General features: G+C 37.0%; 1 protein-coding gene across 11 annotated transcripts in view; it reads right to left on the bottom strand.

Moving 5' to 3' along the window:
• Positions 1–21,996, bottom strand: part of MYT1L (myelin transcription factor 1 like) — a 293,552-nt gene that overhangs the window by 215,176 nt on the left and 56,380 nt on the right. For all 11 annotated transcript variants that reach the window (XM_072407580.1, XM_072407581.1, XM_072407573.1 and 8 more), the window contains exon 2: positions 20,097–20,269. The gene's annotated coding sequence lies outside the window, so the exon portion shown is untranslated. The remainder of the gene's footprint in view (positions 1–20,096; positions 20,270–21,996) is intronic.

The following is a 21,996-nucleotide window of genomic DNA, read 5'->3' as shown; positions in this document are numbered from 1 at the left end:
TGTCTGTGAAGATTCTTTTTTATCCAGGTCATGGTATAGTTATCAGTAGTTATCCATATTGAAGTAGATGTGTACTGGAATGTTACAGAACAAATCAAGGTAAATGTGACCAACTAATATGTATTATCTGGAACAAACAATCACATTTTGGAGGTTTAATCACTAGCTACAATTGTAAATACAATACATTTTTATATAAGATTTTTTTACATGACTGCTTTTATTCTTTTACTACTGTAGATTAAAATTGTACTTTTATATATATTTTTAAACGGGTAAAACATAGCATAGGATTTCAAAAGCAGCTAAAATACATGTCATTGCCTTTGTCACCAATAAAGCACACATTTGCGCTAGAAACATGCACACAATGTACATGTTCTTCACTGATAAACCATTGGCTAATATAAATGTTGCCCACCGCGTATTTTAACAACAGGGTTGCAGTCAATTCTTACCTTGGTAATCACTTTGCATCAATTGTAAGCCCACATTTAATGTACACACTAGGTATTATTCATCCACTTAAAGTAAATAGAAATAGCAAAGGTCTGGGTTGAAATCATAGGATCAATCTTGACCTTCATTCCTACACAATGTTACCATAAACAGCACCTCTGCACTTTGCTCTAATTTGTACAACAAAAACTTTTATAAAAGTAAGGCACACAGCAGTACAAATGCCACTTGTTTCAAATGGTTAGCAAAAGGTCTGCAATAAAACTGACCCTATTACCAGCATTCTATCAAATTCAAGTGTGGAAATCTAAATGTGTTGGGAAAAAAGAAATGCCCCGTAATAACAAAGCACTTAAACACCAATTTACTGTTTTTCAATTTCCACAGACAATCACTGATTTACACTGGCTTGGTTTATGAAATGCTTGCATCTGATTGGGTGCTTTAGAGCAAGGCTGTTCTTAGACCTTTAGTAAATAAAAACAGCTGGGATCTTGGGTTGTCACAAACAACAAATTGACTTCCCCTTTAATTTTAAACACCATTTACATGATATGAATAATTTAATAAAACCTGTGTTTACTTGAAACACCCAACCATGCACAGAAATTAAACTCTAGGATTTTTTCCTTGCACATGAAGTGAACTTTGCTGAGTTAAGTAAAAAAATGCCCTCTTTTAGTAAATACTGACACCATATTCCAGTCCAAGGAAAGCATTGCACTGGCAGAGCAAGAACAGGAGATGGCAGAATCAGACAGATGCTCCTACTTAAATTGTACCTAAATTCAGTATTTTTACTTTACATAAAAGGGTAAACAACAGTTTTGTTTGTCTGTGTGTTTTTAAGTGCAATACCCAAGGCTGCAGCAACTCCCCTTTAATTCTTGACCGCCTAGGCCAGTGGTCCCCAACCTTTTGGAGCTTGCGGACAACCAAATCTATGGACTCAGGATAGCGCATGTACGGTTTGCAGTTCTGTGTCACTCAAAGGGGAAGAAAGTTCCCCCTGAGTGACGTCAGTATTGCAAAACCCCCCACTCCCCCATCGCAGGTGTCAAGAGACACAACACACCCTGAGCCTGTGATCCGTACGTGAGACATGGTGGGCATGCACAGTGAGATCGGCAAGTTTTTTCCTTATCTATATCACCCGATCTTGCGACTGGACAGTGTGAGATCAGGTGATGTAAGAAGAAGAACGCGGAAGAATGGAGCAGATGTTGGTGCCCGGTGAAGACAGATACCCGGACAATGCGGGACCTGATGGAATAAACCTCCCGACGGATTGACTGACCTACGGAATCGAAGAAAAGCCATGTTTGTCTCGATAACCAACCAAGGACATTGGTATTTGGAGAGTAAAAAGCCATGAATGGAGTAATGTTAAAGTAGATTATTTGCTGTTTTAGCAATCTACTGCCATAGACAGGATTGCTGGGTGACATAAGTCCTACTACCATAAAAGAACAAAGAGGAAGGTGTTAGTACATCATGCTGTTTATTTTTACTTTCCTACCAAGTACATTAATTTCAAAGCGCTTATGTTTAAGAACATTTGATACCAGTCAATGTTAGCACTTATATACCAAGAAGACCTCCTGACAGCAAAACTTTAAACAGTTGAAGGAATGAGTGCCCCACTATAATAAATGTACTAAAAGTGATATAAATTAGGTTGGACCTTTCACTAACTTTTAAGTCTGGATAAATTAAGTTTCTGATACGGCACAAATATTTGCTAAAAAATAGCAAATTACTTTTAAGAAATCTATTCGAGGTTTGCTGGATCACTCAGTTTCAGTGATGAAAGTGTATCCTCTTCAGCCTTGTGTGAGCTATAATAAATCAGGATCAATATGTCTTAACAAGGTTTTATATCAAATACATTCCACCTTTTAACCTGGTTCTGCGGGATTTTTAATTGCAGAGGTACCTGGTGACATACTTACCTGCCTTACCACAACATTTTTTGTAAATGTACAAAACGGCAGTGGCTAGGCAACTTAAAAGAAGAACTTATGTGATTATTTAGGTAATTGTGCTAAAATCCAGGGTATGTAGATGGCCATCTTCAAAATTTTGAGCAATGAACATTTGTTTTAGTTTGCAAATAATACCTAAAATACTGAATGTAGAGGACAGGAATGTAGAGGACACCAAGAATAGAATTTGTTTTACAGTACTTACATGTTGCATTAAATTTCCATGAGCATGGGAAAAGTATCTTAAACAATTCCATTGTATTTGACTATACTCTATACAGGTCGAAACATAAAAACAGCTGAGATGTTTCCAAGAGCCAATATCTTTAAGGGCCCAGTGTATACATTATAACAGATTTTTCCATAAAGGCAAAATGAAATGTTCCAATTGCTGAATGATACATAATGCCACTATCTGGTTGATGTGCCAGAGTCAGAGTTTGGCTCTAAAAATTAAACATAAGAAGGTCTCAAGTAATGAACAGATCACTGCTATCGTTTAGTTTAAAGTGGTACTTTGGGAGCAAAAAAAAAACACTGTGAAAAAGAAGAGGATTTATACTTACTTGTTTGACACCTGTGCATTAACACTGCTCCAGGTACCCAGCATATCCAGGTGTGCTTTCCCGACTATATGCTATGATTTCTTCCACCAGCTTCTATGTCCTCTAGTGACATGGTGGGAGGAACAATATTTTGAGGGAACAGATAATTGACACCACAAAAGTTTATTATACCTACAGTGGCCAAGGATTGACTTTCCCTTTTAGGTGAACTATGCTTTGCTAGGTTTTTTCCACATTTTCATCTGTTCTGTAGATATAGCTGTTAGACTTGCTGGTACCTTTATCAAACTGTTGTGCTAAGTTGGAGTATTTGCTTTATAACACAATCACTTAAACAGTCCCAATGGTCCTGATTTATGAAAGTTCCACAAGCCTGGAGAAGATACACTTTCATCATTGAAGCTGGGTGCTTCTATTTGTTAGGAAATAATTTCAATCCTGGACAAGATTCATTCCAGGTTTGCTGGATTACCCAGCTTCACTAATGAAATTGTATCCTCTCCAGCCCTGGAGAGCTTTTATAAATCAGGCCCAATGTTGTGATGATAATTATAATAATAATAAATATTATTAATAAATATTAATAATAAATAATGTTAATGATAAATTATGCACACTTTGCATTCCTTTTCTCATATATGATATTTACATATATTTATTTGAGTACATCAGCAAAAATGGAACTTTCACTTCAGGGAATGTCTGTAATCTAACATTAGGCACTGTACAAACATCTAAAAAAAAGCTGTAAACCAATGACATAAGCATAACATTGGATATCTTGGGGCATTTTTCACATAAAAAGTGTGCAGTAAACTCACAACAAACAGCACGGAAGCACCATTTTATTTATTTTGTTGGCATTGATAGGTTTTAATTAACAGACTGAATAGATAGGTTTTTAATTACATTACAAAACAATGTAGTAATTATATGTAAATTTTCCTTTTTTTAAAAATAGTTAAGTTTTCTTTTGAGGCTATACTTTAATTAACAAGACAGATGGAAACAAATCAGTGCAGATTCAAGTGTGACTTGATTTGCAGTGTATTTACAATATTCCTTTTTTGAATTTTCACCACCTGCAATGAAATAAGTGGAGGTCCTTGTAAAACACTGCATATAATGTTGCAATAAATGTAGTACTAGGTTTGCAAAATATTATACCTTTTTGAGCTAACACACATATACGACCTATTCAGAGGCATGGTTTAAATGGAAGAAATGCTATTAGCTGACAAATTAGAATTCTTAGCAAAGATGCTAAACAACCTGTTAAACCAGCCTTTCTCAACCTTTTTAAAACCAATTTATTAGGGATATACCAATTACTGTGTCCCATTTTACAATTGTGGTCTGAATGCCACCTTTACAGACAACTAAATAACCATTGGTGTATTGAAGCTTGTTTTGCCAAATGGCATTGGCTCTGGGACTGGGCAGATACCATCAGATGGGAGGTCACTAAGCCACAGGTCAAGGAACCCCTAGTGACCTCTGGTGCAAAGATTGTTATAGATAGCCAAAATAATCATTGCTGTGATTGGTAAGTGACCTGGAAGGTACAAATTGCTTATTGCTCAGGGAAACCCTAGCAAACTCTGGAAGAACCCTGGTTGAGAAACACTGGTCTATTCACAGGGTGGAGGTTCCTTACTTTCATTGTATGCAATTATTTTTTATTCCATAAGAACAACTATCTTTATAAAAGTTCCACCCCTTTGATCATTATTGAGATTTTTACCTTTGCTATGTAACTAATATTTTTATGTTATCCCACTGGAAAGTTAAGAGAAATGCAGTTAAACATTATCCTCCAAGCTATGTTGAAATACAGATGTTACTGGTATTAATGACACATTTGAATAAGCCATCCTGCATATACTAGAGTTTGCTAATTAAAGAATTGACTCTATAGAACCGCTTCAGTATGGAGTTCAAGAAAAAGAATTAGCAAAACTGCAAATGTATTAACGTGTTAACATTTTTTTCCTTTACAATCAAAATATATTTTATTATCCTAGTGTATTGACTAAATAACCAGAAAAGAAAATTTGGCCAACCATAAATACATACTCAAGCAATGTTTTTCACCCTACAGTAAATATTTTTTCAGTTCCGCTACAAACGTTATCTGATTAATACTTCAGGATGTTAGTCTAGCTTCTGGAAAATCTTAATTTAATAGTAACTAGAGCAAAAATAATTTACAGTCTAAAGAACATTCCCTTTCCAAAACCAAGGTCTAATTCTTCTATAATTTATTTTAGGGATTCTGGTGGATTCCTGCGTGTATTAAAGGGCTAGAAAAATGAATGTGTAGAAGGCATAAAATATAAAAATAGTATGACTTGAGGAGAAGTTTATGCATGTATCTTGTTGTAGCTATCTGATCATCCTTGGAGCCCCTGAACCTGAGGCACTCAATATAGAATTCCTCTTATCATTCAGTTTTATTTATGAAGCGCCAATGTATTATGAAGTGCTGTAGTACAATAAATAACAATGGGTACAAATCACAAACTTAGATCAATTAGGTAACCCAGCACAAACGATGATGTTGAAGGAGAGAAGGACCCTTCGCAAAAGAGCTTACAACCATGGAGATGGGATAAGTACAATAGGAAATGTAGGGGAATTAGAACTGTGGTTTCTCAGTTAAGAATGGTTAGGACAGAGAGAAAGATGGGTAGGTGTGTATAGGGGCCTATTTAAATGTAAAGGTGGGATCAGGCCTAATGGGATGATGACATTCCAGAGAGTAGTACCAACTCTACCAAAGTATTGCACTGTGCATGAGAACAGAATATGAGTGGGGAAGTCAGAGCAGATCATCAAATGAGTTAACAGAACAGTTAAGGTGTAGATAAGGTTGAACATTTAGATGCGACAAAGACTGTGAAGGTATTTAAAGGCAAAGCATAGTAACCTGATTCTCAGATGAATTGGAAACCAGTGTAGAGATTCACAAAGTGGCATTGTAGGAGGACAGAAAAGTCTTGTTGCAGAATAAATGTGCTGTTATAAAGTAAGAGTCTTGTTAGCAGAATGCTAGATGAGAGTATGCTGATATAGACAAGATTATAGGAGCATGTACTAGGAGTTTGCTATTTCCCGGGAATACCATGGATTTGTTGAGCAGTTGCAAGAATTAAAGATGTTCTAGGTGTGTGGAGTGATGGAGTCAATGGTGGAGTCAAGTAAGGGGTCCAGTGGTGTAGGAAAACGACAGTGCCATTTACTTGTAGAAAAATGTTGGTAAGTGCTTTTACCAAATTTGCAACATAGATGTTTTTGGATGTTTATACCCTTGCTCTCCGATTTATTATGCCTCAATTGTGCAACTTTCTCTCTTCTTACCTAGACGGGAATGATGTATGTAGGAATTCCTGATGGCTCCTGCAATATGAATGAATTCCAGAAGTCCTCATTCTGCCAAAGCATACTACTCAGATATTGGATCTAGGTAAAACTGGCCATGGTTGGTCTTGGTGAAACTACAATACCCATTCATCACATTCAAGTGCCAGGTTAATCTCACCTGCTTATATTTTTATTTGCTGAGTTCTATCATTACCCAGTTTGCTTGGCAAAGCCCTGAGTTGAAAGCTTAGTGCCAGTGTCTGTGTTGGAGCTTAGACAATGGCTAAAAACATGCCCATTTGACAGCTGTTAATCATAGCAATTTGGGACACATGCACTGCATTATAAAAGGAAGGGGAAAAGGTCACGTGCTACCCCAATACATGGAAGTGCCACCAAAATTTCCAGCAGGTGAATACAGCAGCAGGGGTGGTTCCATGTATTCATTAGACTCTGTTATTTTGCCTAGAATAGGCATGTCAAATTTAATTGTAACAAAAACAATTCTTTAGCACAACCTTTTTACTAGATCTCAAAAAGAAATACCTAAATATTTTTTCTAAGTGTTGTTATGGATATTTTATTTAATAAAGGTATTTATATGCACATTTTTACCAACAAAGCTCCTTAGTGATTAGTGTCTGTTTTTTGTTTAGTGTGACATACAACCCTTGAGATTCTATTGGCAAGCAGCAGTTTGGGGATTTGTCAAACCAACTAGTAAACAGTAGACAATGAACTTGGCACTCACCTGTGTAACTAAACCACAAAGGAAGAATTCTTGGCTGGTAGACATATTTTTGTAACTAGTAACAAAAGTGATGGAAAGTAACTAGCATTTAAAAAAAAAAAAAATATATATATATATATATATATATATATATATGTTAACTATGGTGGGGGATTAATAATGTAAATAAACTTGTACAGTCTGAATTTCTGTATTTATATTGAGATCCAGTATGTATTTAAAGTACCATGTGGCAGACGATGTGTGCTGCAGCATTTAGTTAGATAATTTGCTTTAAAGATGGTAAAGGAATTATTGTCTGGTTACTTAAAGCTTGTGCATCACATAATAACTAGATTTTTCACTTGTCTGATGGTGACAGCTACTTTGCCGATGATACAGAATCCCTTAGCTGACTTTTTAGGTGGACACAATATGAATTAAATCTAATATTCTGACATTATAACTATAGCTCTTCAAACTTTGTAGAATATAACTAAACAGACATTAAATAGTCAATGAAATCACCAGTGCCATCTAGAAGAACCTTTCCAACTATTTTTTTGGTAAACAGTTTTCTTTTTTCCAAGAAAATAAAAAAATGTCTCCTGTCTCCTTGGTGTGTACCATATTCCCATCACACACTGTACTGGGACTCTCTCTATTGTAGGAACAGTACCAACTGCTGTTTGGCATACATGGTATAACTATAGTTATAGCAGCTCAAACAGCTGCTCTGGGGGCCTAGGGGTGGGAGAGGGCCCAATTAGTGAGACTGTTGGGGCATATCAATCTTTAATGTCTCCAGTCTCCAAGATAATGCAATCTCTGAGGCTGGAAAAACATATTAGAACAGTTAAAGTTAATTCCACAGATAGGTAAAGTAATTCTGCAGAAAAAAGGCATTTAAAGAAGTTTGTTCTGGGGTTATAGAGCAAATATGTGCAGGAGCACTCTACATTATTTACAATTTTATTTATTATATCAAATATTGTGATGGGTATTAATGCTACTTCAACTCCAGGCTACTAGATCACAAAATAATTTCTTCCAGCATTTGCCTGTTGTGATGGTGAAAGGCCTTACAATGTATATTGGTCCTGAGATCTGATATGCAGAAAAGGACTGGGGAGCTACTAAGCAGAGAGTAGTTAGCTGGCAAGTTATGGTTTAGGCCCCCTCACACTACTGTAGTGCAATACCTCTCGCACATTAATGTGTGGTATGTCCTGAATCATATTGCCGACAGTCTGCTTGCTTTCAATTGGCTGCCAATGCACTATAATGTACCCAAAACAACACAACACATTTTGTTATGTACTGCACCACAGCGCACAATGTGTACTTGGCTGTGTGATGTGGTGCGCTGCAACACACATGCAATTGGACAATATAGGAAGGTGCATTGAAGTGCCAGTCTAAATAATAACAAAACTCTATTAACTGTGCATTGGTGTACATTGCTGCAACATAAGGCATAAAGCTATTCTAAAATCTAATGCCCTGCACTGTTTTTCTTCCCTGACAACCTACTGTATATCCACAGCTATGGTCTCTAGTAGTGTACAGATTAGGTTGGCAGTCCTTGGTTTAGGCTTTCCTTGTTAGGATGTTCGGATTAGTGACAAAAAAAAGTTTACAGGTGCCAGGTGCCATCCATACTTTGGTAAGGGGCCCCATGGTATGTAGTAACATTTTATTGCCATCACACAATACATCATGCAGGACACCTTTACAAGCCATATGTAATCATTAACTTAAGCAAACAGAAATCTATTTAAATAGGAAAACCACCAATCACAAGATATACATTACATGATATTTACTGTGCATGGATATACAAGTAATTGAGTGAGATTGCTCACCATACATGTTTCAGGATAGTTGAGGGGTGCCAGGGCGTATATCTACTCTGATATGTGAACAAACAAATGTGTACTTTTAGTTGGATACTTACCATCATGTTGTCCTTTTAGAACTACAGAGTTACATTAAAAAACAGTACCCTGATACTAAACCCTGATAATAAACTTGGGGCAAATCAAACCGTGTATCCCCATTGACCTTATAAACAGCATACCTAAGCAGCATTCATAACTGTATGTAAATGTATAAATGATTAACATGCTTGTCCAGCAAATAATCAGTATGGTTTCTTTACAAATGAGCTGCAGACTTTTGTGGCTAGTATGTAAAGTGAACCTCAACCATAATATTTATTAGTACAAAAAAAACAATTCTCAAAGACAAAAAAAATCTAAATCCCATTTTATCACATAAAACGTTATGCAGTATACAGTGCAGATGAAGGCATGTAAGCACATCTTAGCATCAATCTGGACTGGCACCATATGCATAACTGGCATGCATTGCTTAGGCACTAGCTGGCATCTCTTCTACCAGACACATTGGCCCTGATTTATTAAAGCTCTCCAAGGCTGGAGAGAATACACTTTGATCAGTGAAGCTGGGTGATCCAGCAAACCTGGATTGGATCTGGTCCAGGATTCAAAACATTTGCTAGCAAATAGCAAAGGATTTTAAAGAATCCATTCCAGGTTTTCTGAATAACCCAGCTTCAAAGATCAAAGTGTATTCTCCCCAGCCTTGGAGAGCTTTAGTAAATCAGGGCCATTATGTGTATGATTTAGTCAACAGACATAGTATACAAAACTGTCCAATTTCCTTATTCCACATCTCATTTCTGGGAGTTGGAGTCATAAAAAAAAGGAAAACACAAGAAGCTAAGCTCTGTTTTGTCCAATTTATTAAATTACCTAGGCTCTAATAGTGATGGTATGTCTTTCAACTCCTGTTCTAACCTTGAAGTATGAAGAAGATGCCAGGAGACAGGATGAGGCTGGTATACCACTCTCTTGGCCTACATTGCCAAGGAAATTGATTTCATATAAGGCACATTTGTCATTAGGAGGCTCTACTCATAAATTAAATCATGGAGGGATTTGCCTTTGCCAAACTGTTTATTCAAGTTCAGAATTCCAAAGCCTTTTTACATCATGTATTCTAAAATAACAAACTGCATTTGTTTTGACTGAGCACAAGGCATGGGCAAGATAAAACACATTACTGTTTATGGGACCTGTTCCCACTGATGTGCCGCAAAATGTTGGAAAAAATCCTGTCGTGCATTTTCACAGAATTCTTGAAATTCATTTTGGAATGCAAGAATTATAGTGCGAACATTTGAACAATAACAGCAACAATATACTTTATGGCTTTTGGTGTAATGGCCCAATGGGTGGAATTGCTCAATTCTTAAAGACTGTAGCCTCTAGTCAAACAACTTTTAACAATCTAAGTAACTTCCGCCTGCTAGAATCACCTTTTTATATTTTCATTTATTAATTTCTCTGGCTAACTTGGGTTAGATGATTGTGAAAATATTTAAATACCTTTTTATGGGATGACTATTCCTTTTTATAATTTTGAAAAATATGTGGTTTGTACATCTTTGTCATTGCTGCATCTTTTTGTACATCTTTGTCATATTCAATGGAAATCCATCCCTGTCTAAAACACCTAGGTCCCACCAAATGAACAGTTGACATAAAATTTAAATGCCTTTTACACTGCCTAATTGGGTCGGAGCTGAAAAAATGATAAAAAAGACATATCATCATTTATATATCACCAGCAATATATCAGTCCACAGTATCTGAACCAATGGTTATATCCTGGTGATCAATAAATAGGGTCAACTAGAGATTTAGCTCATTAACCAACACATATGTTTATGGATAATGTTAGACAAAACTAGATCATTAGAAACACACAATAACACAGGGTCTGAATAAATAAAGTTCTCAAAGACTGCAGGAGATGGTCTACCATTGGAGAACTCAGGTAATCTAGCACAGTAGTCACCAACTTTTTTGGACCTGTGGACCATTAAATGCATGGTCTCTGGACTGCGTATGCGCAGGGAGCGCCGTGTAACTCAAAGGAGAAGAATCTTCCCCCCAGAGTGACATCATAATGCCCAGACCTGCTTATGTGTCCAGATACAACCAAACTTTTTTTTGTCACGGACCACCAATTGGCAAAGGGAGATCTAGCAAACCTGAAATGTGTTTTTTAAAATAATTTGCATAATTGCCATCAGCTGGCAAATATTCCTGGATTAGGTTCTCAAATAATAGTCTATCTTTTTTAGTCTTGGAGAATAAATCAGGCCCATAGTGAGAACATACAAACCCCATGCACACCATGTATCATTATTTGAGTGTTCATCATTTAGACATAATGCTAAAAAAAAACAATGGTAAAACCTTCATTTTACAAATCAGATTGTTTACTTTGCTTCTCTGCACTAAAAAAGGTTTTGGTTTCTGTACACAATACATGAGCTTTCAGACATGCTGTATAAAAGACCTACATTTCATTAATTTAAATCTGAATACTTTTATCCTGAATTCTACCCAAATAGCACGGAAGTGCAACTGTGTTTGTTCAGCCAGTCTACGAAATTTATCAGCAAGATAACCTAAATAAATAAATGACAAACTGACCAGCTGTGTCATAACATAGCTGTCTGCATCTATTTTTATATCAAGACAGAGTCCATTAACTTATCCGCTTGCACAGGAAGATACACTGTCTGCTACTTAGCAGTGAAGCATTTTGGAAAACACGTATAGGTATGCAAGACCGGAGAAATTGCTCTATAAAAAAACTCATCATAAATAATTTAGAGACAAATGATATAACTGACAGGCTGCTAATGCAAGGCAGTGTTAGAAATGCATGTCATTACTATCTGTATCGCACTACAATGAAGACGCCATGGTGAAAAGATAAAGCAAAGGATTTTAGTAGCTGCTGACAAATTTATTACCTGTTTATCAAAATTATTTAAGACAATTTATTAATAAATTATTTCCCCTTAAAATAAAAGCATGCATTGATGTCTTCATACCTTTTATATATTTTTAGTGGGTTGCTGTTTTTACTTGGGTAGTTACAATATCTGGAAAAGGTTTCCCAACCAGCATTCCATGGGACCCTAAAGGTGCGTACACACTTCCAATTTTTATCGTTCCAATCGAACGACGAACGATCGATTGGGCAAAAAATCGTTCGTAAAAAAGTAACCAACGACGCCGACAGTCGCTGGAAACGAACGACCGGACCGACGGATCGGATTGGACGACGATCGTTGAACATCGTTCGTGTGTACGGTCGTTCGTTGATCGTCCATGTTCAGAGCATGCGTGATGAACGAACGTCCGTTCACTTTCCTGTCGTGCACATAGTTCCTCTATCGCTCAAACGATCGTATCTATTGTGTGTACAATATCTACGAACGATCGTGTCGTTAACTCTATGTGCAGGATCGGTGCTATACGATCGTTCATATATATCGTGCATGAACGTTCGTCGTTCGTTTTCCAACGATAATAATTGGAAGTGTGTATGTAGCTTAAGGTTCCTCCAGAGGTTGCCAGGGGTTTCTTGAGCAATGAACAATTTGTGCCTTTAAGGTCAGTTGCCACTGACACCGATGTTCTTTTTGGCTATCTGTAAAGGTAACATTCGTTCCAATGACCAGCAAGATGTAAGATGCATTCTTCCCACTGACCGCAACACTTATGTACTGTGAGCTGTGGATGCAGTAATTTTAGTAGTGGTTCCCCTAAGACCTGAAATTATTTTAAAAGGTTTCCCCATGCTAAAAGGGTTGTGAAACACTGATCTAGAACATATACATAAGAGAGGGGGAAAAAGAGACTCTTACAATTTCTGGATGTTATATGCCAAACCCTAAATTACCAAACTATAAAAAAATCAAATTGGATATTTTGGATCAATGTAAAATGAAAGAGGGGTTTTCAGGCAAAAGTATATGAAATACAACACAATTTTAATTAACTAGTTAAAGCAAAACCTCCAAACTTATAGTATACCAAACTTTCCAAAGTATGAATCAATTTGTGTGAGTTCATAATTCAAGTAGTAAAAGGTCGTGTCTCCTGAGACCTATATGAGGCTTCATCAGGGGATTGACAGTGGCGGGGCTTGGGAATAAATAGGTATGAAGGTCTGCAACTATACTTAGTTGTTATGCAGGCTATAAAATTAATGGCATGAATATACCAAAGCTTGCATGATTGTGTGATACTAGACCCAAATTAAGAGTCAAATTAGTGGACTCTGTAGTGTGTACGCTTAAATTATCTATAATAAATAGTTAAAATTTACAAGTAGGTGTTGCCAAAAAGGCATTTCATTGAAGCTCCAAAAAATAGTGGGAAAATATTAGGTGTAAAACATAAAATCAAGGATTAGCAGATTGAGAGTAAGGTTAGCACCTAAAAGTTTGGCATTTCTAAGAGAATAACAGTCTTTTGAATATTGCTATGCCTTGCCTTTAAACTTGATGAAGAACTATTTGTTTACTCTGGAATTGAAAGATATATATTTAAACTTTTTATTCATTTCAAAAATTACTTTTAACAAGACAAAGCAGTAGTTTTCTGAGTCCATCCTGTATGCTGTTCATTGATTTGAAGAGATGCTGGTGAGGAGCAGAAGACTGTCTTATCAACGTTGGTGACGGGGCATGGATGTGGGAAGCCGAGCATGTCCTATTTTCTCCTGTCCCTGTTCCATCATTTGGTAAGACGGCTGCGCAAACTGCATCATCGTCTCTCCATTGAGATCAGTCATATCAAGGAGAGCATTTTTCTCTTTATTATTCACCCCTCAAAGCGCAGAACGAAGAAGTGATAGTCATGACTGGAAACCATAGAAAAATGATCAAAAATACCAAAATAACAAATTCTAATTTAAGTCTTCTATGGAACGGATGATACCATTTAAATACCTTTTAAAACAAAAATAACAGTTTTTTGTGAACTGCCACTGTTATCAAGGTAAGATTGTAAGAAGTCGGATATTTCAGTGAATTGTGATTAGACTGGAAATGTGCATGGTGAACCTGAAGCCTTTTATTACATAATTCAGTGGTGTGAACATTCACCTTCTTGTACAGTACATGGGTGAGGCTGCAAATGTGAATGTGGTATCAGTGTGAACATAATGGTCTGAATCTTGATAAGTTTTTTTTTCATTCCTGATCAGTTGATAAGTATTCCAATATGAAAATAGTCCAATGTAGCCTGCACATTAAACATTCATCAGGCAAGCTATACTTCCCAAATAAGTTTCATGTTTGCCTGGACAGTGCTGCACTTTGTAGTTGACATTCTTCAGCTGTTTACCTCCTTTAACTCCCATCATTTACCAGAATTTTTTTTTCAGTATTTTGTTTTTCATGTGGTTAGTTTATCACACGCATCCAATCAACTATAAGGTTAATCTTTCCCCACCTCTCAAAGCAAGCAAAAGTATAGATTTTACATAGATTGGTCAACAAAGCATAACCGTGAAGAGACTAAAGAAATCAAAAAGACCTTTAACCGAATCCATGTATAGCATAATAATGCCTTATTAGAAGTGACGCTTCATGTGTCCTATTCCATCACAAATTTCAAAATAAGTATTTCTTTCCCTATTAAGTTATTATGGAGCTATGCAAATATTATTTTATGCCCCAATAGCTAAATACACATCTAGAACCACTGGTGTATATTACAGACACAGCTCAATATTATGAAGTCATATATTCCAAACTACATGCAGCTGTATCAGGATTTCAGACCATCATCAGTGCGGTATATGGAAATCAGTGTACAGAAACCATAAATTCTGTGGAATAAGCCTTGAGGACACATGAGAAAGTATAACTGTGAAGGTTATGGATGCAAAAGACTAAAGAAACTGAAAAGCCCTCCAACCAAATCTATGCATAGAACAATAGATTCTTCTTAAAAGATATTGCAAAATTCCCACGAAAATGATAACTAATAAATGGAAAACTCCTTCCTCAATGGCTTTGAAAGTAAAAAGTACACCAGTCCTGAAGAAATATAGAGGCTTCCAAAATGTCCATTTTTACCTTGAAACCAGTATAGCAAAAAGAACATTTCTTACATTCCATTACAGAATTCTTGTACAAAGAGTGTGACTCTTAAAGCGGAATCGTACTCATGGTTGGGTGGTGAGCTTCGTCAGTAATTAGAATTATCTGTGTTCAGATGCCCTGCAGAGCTGACAAGTCCAGGATGCTGTCATCGCTGCATCCTAGGAAGCTGCCTTCTTCGCTGTCGACTCCAAAGTGGACTGCTGTGCATGCGCAGGATATACGATTTCCCCAGTTGCTGGCTCTGCGCCCTGCAGTGTAGAGCTAAAACTAAAACCCACCAGGAGCCAGGGCTTTATTTTTTTTGACAAAAGAGACATTGCATGTCTTGTTTTGTCAATTAGCTTTACTTCCTGGTGAGTTTTTGTTTTTCAGTTTAGGTCTGCTTTTAGCTAGACACAGCCAGACAGCTGCCATTTCAGATAGGGCAGAAAGATGTCCCTATTTTTCTTGAACAACTGGTGAACTTTATTATACCAAACATCCACATAGTGCTTTCTATATATAAATACATTATGTAAATTATGCTTCAATATCCAGCATTTAGACGTATGCTCTTTGCTTGATAGAAATCTTACATAGATTATTAAATGTCAAACAAATATGGATACAGTGGTATAGAAACAAAGGTTGCAGAGAACCCTTACTCCAGAGGACCTGTAGAGGCCTTCCTCATGAACCCTGTTGATAGCTCATTGTTGTACTAAGAGCTAGAAGAAGAGATCTCCTATCACTGGCTTCCAGTGAAGAAGCTTGTCCTAAATGGTAGGCACATTGTCACAAGCACTGGAGACCTTAGATCTGTAGACCCTCAAAGGTGTGCAGAATGTGTTCAGGTCCAAATTTCACATCGGGACATCATGGTGATTCAGAGATTAGCAATAAGCCTTTGTAGCACTGGGTCCCAGGTTCAAATCTTGGCCAGGAGTTTGCATGTTCTCCCCTTGTTTGCGGGTACTCTGGTTTCCTCCTACATTCCTAAAACATGCAGTTGGGGTAATTGGCTTCCCCCCAAATTGACCTTAAACTCTGGTAATGACATATGACTATGGTAGGGTCATTAGATTGTGAGTCCCTTTGAGGGACAGCTAGGTACATGACTATGGACTTTGTAAAGCACTGTGTAATATGTTGGTACTATATAAAATACTAGTTAGTAATAATAATATTACAGGGGGGCCATAAGTCTTTAGCTAAGACACTGTTGAAATAGAAAACCACAGTTAAATTGAGGATATAAATACTCTGTCAAGGGAATTGTATTTCTCTTCAGTCAGTATTACAGGTACTCCTAATAGACAGCATGGCCAGGTCTGGGATTTCTACAGAAACTACAGCACAAGACCTGGACAATTTTTCTGAATGGACAATGGAACAGCGGAACACTGACAAAGTCCTTCCTCTATTCCTTCTGCTAAATTTCATTCTGGCCTAACTGGCACTTAGTGCTAGTCCTCTTTGTCCCAATCTGTGGTAAGCTTAATAAGAAGTTAGGAAGTTAAAGGAAGTTAATTTAAAGATCTACATTAGCATTTAAAATACTTTTAATGATTTGGTTTTCGAATCAGTGCATAACTGCAATAATCATTTGTATTTTTTTTTAGTAAATCAGCGTAAAATAAAAATATAACCTGCTAATGAGCCTAAAAATTATCAGAAAATTCAACCGAATTTATTAAGAAATTACTGACACGAACACAATTGCATAAAAAGATGCTGAAGTATCTATACAAGAACTGGAATTGTATGTTGTCCAATTCATTTTATCATCAGTCAATACTGCTTGGAGCTTTTAATCAGTGTGTATGAAGCTAAAGTTTTATTCTGTGAACTTTACACCTGCTGTTCCACCCATGCCTGGACAGTTTATTTAAGTAATCCCATTCATTCCATTGTCTTCCCTACTGAAACTTCTGCAGTATACTGCAGTGCATTCTCTGAGTTCCCCCGGAGGAACCAGCTGCGGTTGCCTGGCAACTGAAAGCAAGACCACTTCTATAAGAAGATAGTGCGTGTGTCCGTATAATGACATGGTGAATGAGTCACCCCGCGTCACAAGTGACTTTACCTCTATGAACTCATTACCATAAGAAGCCATGGGGAGTGGTTTCCATTTTCTGTAATGAAGGACATAGGATGGCAACATGCCCAACATTCTAACAGCCATCTCTTTATGTTGTTCATGTCTGTCTGCTCATATCTGCTATCGGAACTAACTTGCAATTAGCTTGCAATTCTGAAAAAAAGCTTTCCATGATTAAAGATATACTCAAGCAGGGCTTTTTTTCTCATTGAACGCACCGGAACAAAGTTACGGCACCTTTTTTCATACACCTTCTTTAAATATAGGCTGTGCATGCGTGCTTTAATACTGGACAGTGGCTGAGCAGCCTAAATGTTTGGGAGGTGTCATCACCTGCAGCGTGAGCTGCCTGACCTGTGACAACATTCGAGGAGGGTCGGTTGTTTAAATTTGCCTGACAATGTCCCGCCAAAACAGTGATTCAGACATTCAGCTCACATTGCAGTGATACATGCCAGATGGGCTGTGGAACAGGTAAAGGAGAAATACAACTCTAAATCCCTCATAAAAGCTTTCCTTACTCTTCTTTCCTCACATACCTCTGTATGGAGTGCTCTTTGGGAGAAAGGTCTGACACGGTATCTGGAGGAGGAGAGCGGGGAGACGGACAGTGTCGGGACTCTGAAAGATTAACAGGATGTGAGTTTCAGCACCTTTTTCTTACAAAAAAAGCACTGTACCCAAGTGAAGTATTCATAATTGTGGTAAATGGCCTATACATTATATATATGTATATATTATATATTATGTGTATATATATATATATATATATATATATATACATTATAATAATTCTAGGGCTCTGACAATCCCTGAAACATTCCCTGAAACAGGAAATGTTTGAGAAAATGTCTGATTTCCTGTTTTGTAAATGGAGACCCTAGACCAGTATTTCTCAACCACCAATCATCTTTTTGGCTATCTGCAAGGGTGGCATTCTTTCCAATGACCAGTAATGTAAAAAGCATTCTTCTCCCCGACCACCCTGCTAATGTACTGTGAGCTGTGACTATAGTAACTATAGCAGGGGTTCCCTAAAGGTATGAAAGTTATTTCCCTCATGTTAAAAAATGACAAGAAAAACTGCCTAAGGTTTTATCTTTTTTATACAGATAGTTAAATCCCTTTATTTGCTGGCCCTCTAATGTCCTGAATGGCCATGAATCTGAACCTGTAATATTGCAAAATAGTGTTTCCCTGGTTCCCAAGCTGTCCTCTATATCCAAAAACAGCACACATAATGTACTAGAGCTGCAGTCTAAATCAGAAACTCCCAGAAAGGATGGCTAAATATTGCCGCAAGACAATTAAAATGCAGATTAAAGCAAACTAGGTGAAATGTTTGACTGAACACCAGCTGCAATGTTTCCTGGATAACAATTAGCAGATTAACTAAAACTCATATCTGCAGAATAGATCCCAAGAATATAAAAAAGTAAAGTTTTAGGTTCTCCCTCATTTATTATATGGGTATTGTTTCATCTATTCAAATTTTGGTAGAAGAGTCCCTCATGTTGAGCCCCCTAAAGGTAGGAGATGCCCAATCCTATAGTACCTAGGAAGAGAAAGTACAGAGTTGAGAAGCTAGAGGAAAGAATGAGGTTGTCAGGTTTCTGGGTTTATATTTTTTGTACGCGTCATCAGAGCATGAGTGAAGCTGCAAAGAGATAAAGAATGGGATATTGGATCCAAAGTTCCCAGGGTTTTATCACATTTTACCCAATTTGTTACCCATTTGAAAAAAGTTTTACAAGTGATTGAATATATTGAGAAAGCATCTCTATAGAGTAAAGGAAGAGCAAAATGGATACATAACAAGCAAGGTACAAGTAATAGCTAATAAGTAAATTAGAAGGAAGGAGTAACAGGTTCATGTTCCATAAAGTTCCATAAAGCAGAACATTTTGGTTAGTGTGGTGTATGGTTATAACGTCTGTCAGTTATATGACCTGATGAAAATTGTCACTAGGCCTAAAAGAGAAATGTAAAAATACAAAGGAAAGGAAAATACAAAGCTTTTGGTTACCAACAAATAGGAATAGAAGGTAAATCTCCCAATACTAATAGGAAATTATTTTACCTTGGTATACTTCTTTCCATTTTTTGGTTCTGTTTACAAGACAGGAAGTGAGTGAAATCTTGGAACATTGGAACCCAATGGTCTTGGTTTATTACAGCTCTCTAAGACTGAAGAAGATAAAGGGATACAATCAATTTCAAAAAATAATTTTGCTATTAGTTTGGAAATTATTTTAATCCTGGACTACATCCATTATGGGTTTGCTGGATAGCCCAGGTTCTTTTATAATAGTATATCCTCTCCAGTCTTGGATAGCTTTAATAAATCAGGCCCAATGGGATGGCAAAACATTTAATCCCTCTCTAATATTTCCAAAATACAATAAAATACCGTATGGTATAGCAAAGTAACATCCACACCCATCAAGGCAGTGCCTTCCCACAGATTTGTATTGAGGAGTAGAAAGAGAGGGTATATAAGACCATTCTGTTACTAAGTGCTGATTACTTAGAGAACTGGTTCCAACTCTGGTGCTTATGGTGCCTGTTGGACGGCACAGCTAGGCACCCTGCACAACAAGTCAATATATATGACAAAAGTACGATTTTTAGTACAATATCTATCTGACGGGATTTCTATTTTTGTGACTTCAGTTAGGCCTGAAAAACTCACAGCTGAGGCTACAATGACCCCTGCAGCTGTCATAAAATAACTTTATTTCTTACCAGTAAAAAGCCAATACTATATACAAGGATAGCATTGCATACAATAAATGTGCATTATTAATCTTCTACTAATAATTACTTATGGATGCATCAGGTATGTTCCATTAGTTTCAGCCAATCAACCTCCACTCACTACCCCACCAAAAGCTAATAGAGGCATTACCTTAAGTTCTCACGCAGAGTCCCTGCACTGCTGACATCTCAATTTTTCATGAAGAAATTCTGTGCTGGAGGTTTCATGCAGTGTAAATTAACGGACGGTGTATCAGGCTCTTCATTTGATCTCCCAGTGATTTGTCTTTAATTTCTCTGAGTTCTCACAGCTTGATCATGCAACTAAAGAAAAGAAAGGAGACACTTGAAGTCGATCCATTGTTATAAAATGAATTGAACAGTGTTTTTCTGAAACATAGCCCAACATTTTTCTCTAATAGTTTTCACCATTTAAAAAAACAAATAGTTTTCAAGGAAATTGTTCTATTGAACATTCAGTTAGTAATATGAAGAAATAATTAAAAAATTAAGCTTATCCAACATACATACATACATATGCACCTTGTACCATTGCAATCCAGGTAGGGTGGTGGAAAACTATCTGGTTCCAATGAGAGTGAAACATATTGAGCACATATATCTCCCAATAGCGATTGGCCTATCTTAATTTGTTTGCCTTGCTGTTAACATCTGAGGTCTCAAGGCACCGTTACCATTCTCACTGTTATCATTATGGTCATGTCTAGCAAGTCAACAAAACAGGGGTCAGTCTTATCAGCCTACACCATTCTTGGTGACATTGCCTCTTTAGCCACGGAATTATTTTTGCCTTTGGTGATAAAGTGGTTCATCCTCCTCTGAATTCTTCTCCACTGGTGTCTTCTTATCCTTCCCCAGAACCGGTTTATACATCTTATCCAACACTACATCACTCTATAACCTATAGTAATGCCAGAGTAATTAAAAGGAACCATGGCATCAAGTGCTGCTTGCTCACCATTTTCTTTAAAGTGGAACCAAAAGTTCCACTTTGAAGTTTTGGGATTCAGCCAGATGGGTATTGCAGAAAGGGACAAGAGATGTCCCTTATGCAACAACAGCTCCTACCTGCCTGTTCACCACCCAGCTGTCAGATTTTTCTGAGCCCTGCCTGCCAGGGAAAACTGTCAAACCCAGCTTACCTTGTGTTTGCTGAGAAAGAATGAATGAGGCGCGGGACATTTGTTATCCTGGCACAGTCTATAAAGATAGCTGAGGGTCATCTATGGGAAATAAAGAAGGAAGATGGCAATGCCCTGTGGTGGATTGGGGATAGGTTAATAGTCGCTGGTTTAGTTCCTCTTTAACTTCACTAGATTTGCCATGGACACTATGGACTACGACTGAAGGACAATGTTTTATTTATTTTGCTATTCTCATCGTTACATGTCTCTTCTATGTCAATCCTCACATTATATTGTAAGCTTTTATACAGATGTTACAGTTTCCTCCTTTCTTTTTTACTTGATTAGATATGAAATAATAATTTAGGCTGCTAACAGAATGCTACATTTATAAAAAATAAAAAAAAAATGAAAAGCTATTACTAATACACTGCTACTATAGCTTTTGGTAAACAGAGGAGACTACACTTGAGGAGGAGTACTTGGATATGTTAAGGATTAAGTGGTGCCCTGGCTCAAAGTCAAATTATCAGATTAATATCCTGCTGTGGTTGAAAATCAGCAAGCTATGCAGTAGACAATGTCAAGCACTTGGTGGAATGATTTGGCCTCAGTAAAAAAAAAGCTGTACTTTCTTGCTTTTGCTAATTCTTATACTACTACTTCTACTACTAATCCCCTATTTTTATTGATGGTTGAGATGACAATAGAATGTTACTGTCCCTGCCACACTTCTTTCAAGATAGGGATAATATTTTTGAATGGATGAATGCTCTACAACAAAAAAACAGTGATGGCATGTGTTGGGCCTGGGAGTTTAAATGTTATAAGATACTGAAGATATAAGATACTGAGGACCATTGAATGACTGGATTATGTTTTTTCTTTTGATTTAACAACAAAATC

The sequence above is a fragment of the Pyxicephalus adspersus genome, chromosome 4, assembly GCF_032062135.1.
Source record: "Pyxicephalus adspersus chromosome 4, UCB_Pads_2.0, whole genome shotgun sequence".
NCBI lineage: Eukaryota > Metazoa > Chordata > Amphibia > Anura > Pyxicephalidae > Pyxicephalus > Pyxicephalus adspersus.
This window is presented reverse-complemented; position numbering and strand designations above follow the sequence as displayed.